The sequence below is a fragment of the Trichosurus vulpecula genome, chromosome 6, assembly GCF_011100635.1.
Source record: "Trichosurus vulpecula isolate mTriVul1 chromosome 6, mTriVul1.pri, whole genome shotgun sequence".
NCBI lineage: Eukaryota > Metazoa > Chordata > Mammalia > Diprotodontia > Phalangeridae > Trichosurus > Trichosurus vulpecula.
In genome coordinates this window covers 230,279,164-230,282,266 of record NC_050578.1, presented here as the reverse complement: position 1 = coordinate 230,282,266, position 3,103 = coordinate 230,279,164, and the positions used below count along the sequence as shown (strand labels likewise).

The following is a 3,103-nucleotide window of genomic DNA, read 5'->3' as shown; positions in this document are numbered from 1 at the left end:
AATAACAAGAAAAATGCAGGTCAAGACAATCTTGTGGTGTTTTTGCACTACAAATTGGCAATGATGACAAAAGAGTTATGGGAAGATAGGCACATCAGAGCATTGTTAGTGGAGCTGCAAATCAGTAAAACCATTTTGTAAAGCAATCTGCAATGATGCAAACAAAGTGACTTTTGGCCCAAAGACTCTGATACTGTTATACCCTGAAGAGACCACTAATAAAAAGGTTACCATATGTGCCAAAATATTTACAGCAGCACTTTGTGTTAGCATAGAGTTGGAAACAAAGTATATGCCCATCAATTAGGGAATAGCTAAACAAACTGTGTTATATTACTATGATGGAATATTCATATGCTGTAAGAAATTATGTCTGATGAATACAGAGAAGTATGAGAAGATTTACATGAACTGATGCAGAGTGAAACAAGCAGAGCCAAGAAAACAAAACACACAATGATGTGAATGGAAAGACCAACTATACACACACAAAATCAAAGGGGATTACAAAATTAAAGAACAACTATGGCTCAAAAAAGAGACATGATGAATGCAGATTGAGGCAAATTATTTGCTGTCTCTTTTTTTGTTTTCTCCTCTTTTTTGGTTTTGTTTCTTCTTTCTCATGATTCATTTCATTGGTCATAATTCTTCTTTACAACTCAACTATTGTGTAAATCAGCTTAAGGCAAAGGTATATGTAAAACATATATCAGATTCTATGCCATCTTGGTGCGGGGGGGGGAGGAAGGGAGGGAGGGGAAAAAAATTTGGAACTCAAAAAATTGTGGAACTGAGTGTTGTAAACTAAAGATAAAAAATCTAATAAAAATACTTGAAAACAAAAAAGAGAGAGACAGAGACATGAGAAGACACTCCTACTCCACCTCTTTGTAGAGAGGTGGAGATCCACCAGTGTTGCCTAGTAAATGTATTTTCAGACGTTTTTGGTGTGTTGAGCATTTATGGTGATTTTTTTCCTTCCCTTTTCTTTTTATTTCTTTTGGTCTTAAAAATACTGGGGGCTGGCCTTCTGGGACAGGTGGAGGAAAGATACTCAGAAAAACTATAGTGATGTAAAAAATAAGACATCAACAAAAACTTACTTAAAAAAGAAAAACCAAAATGTTCCATCCAGCATTGACTAACATCCCCTACCTTCCAGGGTTGTTGTAAGCACCGAATGAGAAAATAATTGTAAAGCATTTAGCACAGTGCCTGGCAATCAATATTAGCTATTATTATCACATAGGGCTTTTAACTAAGAGAACTATTGTATGTATAGAATATGTATTCTCAGTTTATATTGCCCTCTTTTGAAAACATCTTTCACAAATAAATAGAGTAAAAGAATACTTGAAAGATGAAGGCTTGTTCTGCCACTGCCCTCATCACTCACCCCTCCCTTGTGATTTTCCTGAAGTCTATGGCATAATTCATTGGCAAAATGAATGGATGGATGAAGGGATGTTTATTTAGATGGATATTTGGATGAATGAAAGAAAAAAAATTAACACCCCTTCCTCAATAAACTTAAGTGGCTTCCTATTACCTCCTGAATTGCATATAAAATCCCTTGTTTGGCTTTTGAAGCCCTTAATCACCTACCATGTCACATCTTTCCAATCTCTTATTCATACTATTTTTGACTCCTCTATGTGTACTCTACAGTCTATAAGAATACCATTTCCCAATCGATAAATGGTTAACAGATACGAATAAGCAGTTTTCCAATGAGGAAATCAAAACAGTTTATAGTCATATGAAAAAATGCTCTAAATCATTATTGACTAGAGAAATGCAAATTCAAACAACCTAGAGATATCATTTTACACCTATCAGATTAGCTAAAATGATAGAAGGGGAAAGCAACAAATTTTGGAGGGGATGTGGAGAAATTGGGATTCTGATTCACTGTTGGTGGAACTGTGCACTGATCCAGCTACGCTGTCCTTTTTTCTGTTTCTTGTACATGACACTCTATCCATCTCCTGACTGTGCATTTTCATCACTTGTCCCCATGCCCATAATGCTCTCTCTCCTTCTTTGCTTCCACCTCCTGACTTCCCTGGCTTTCTTTTAAGACTCAGTTCAAATCCCACCTTCTGCAGGAGATCTTATGTCTCTCTCTGTCTTGCCCCCCACCCCAGCCTCTATACATTCTCCTTCACTACTAACGCTTGCCCTCTGAAATTACTTTCCACTTACATTGTGTGTATATGGTTTGTACAATTTTTTGTCTTGTCCTCCACTAGAATGTGAGGTCTTTAAGGGCAGGGACCTCCCTACCTTCCTTTGCATCTGTAGCCTTAGCATAGTACTTGGCACATAGTAATCACTTCCTAGTTGTTTATTGATTGACCATCAAGTGCGCCAAGCCCTGGTGATATTATGGATTCTGTGACTCCATAATGATTATTTACCAAGCAGGAGGTTTCCTAGGATTCTTAGCAGGCTTTATTTCTCACCTTCTGGGTGATATCATTTCCTTGTAACTATGAAATTCATTGACCTACCTCATCAATTTCTACACACTGGAGAATGAGGTTTCCACCATGAGTGAAATGAAGAGCTACTCCCAAGCTGTCACTAAATTCTTTGCCAAGATGCTGACCTATCCCTCTGTACTTATCTCCAATATGATAACTGTCAATGTCTGTGGTGCATGCCTCTTTACACCCAATTTACTCCTCCTGATTGGGCTGTTGGTGCATACTACAAAAACAGGGAAACATGAGCTGAGGAAATAGCTTCCTTTTCTGGAAGGCCCCTTTTAGTAAGACTTATGGTTGTGACCTGAGGATATTAATTAGAAGATGTTTAGCAGGGACAGTGACATTTTTATAGTCCTAGAAGCACAGAATTATGGGGATATTTGTTTCTACATAGCATAGCATGTTTTTAATTTAATCTTGGAAAAATAGGAAAAAAGACAAAATGAAAGGCATTAGACTTGTTCTGTTTGGCTTTAGAAGACAGAAACAGAAGCATGGTGGAAATAGCAGTGAGACAGAATTTGGCTTCCTGTCAGGGAAATTTTCTTCCTAATTAGAGTTATCCAAAAGGGAAATGGGCTGGCTTGAAGAGTACTAGATTCTCCATC

At 37.4% G+C, this 3,103-nt stretch overlaps 1 pseudogene; it reads left to right on the top strand.

The window, feature by feature from the left end:
• The first annotated feature begins 1,348 nt into the window (after positions 1 to 1,348).
• LOC118855529 lies at positions 1,349 to 2,847 on the top strand (annotated as a pseudogene).
• The last annotated feature ends 256 nt before the right edge of the window (positions 2,848 to 3,103 follow it).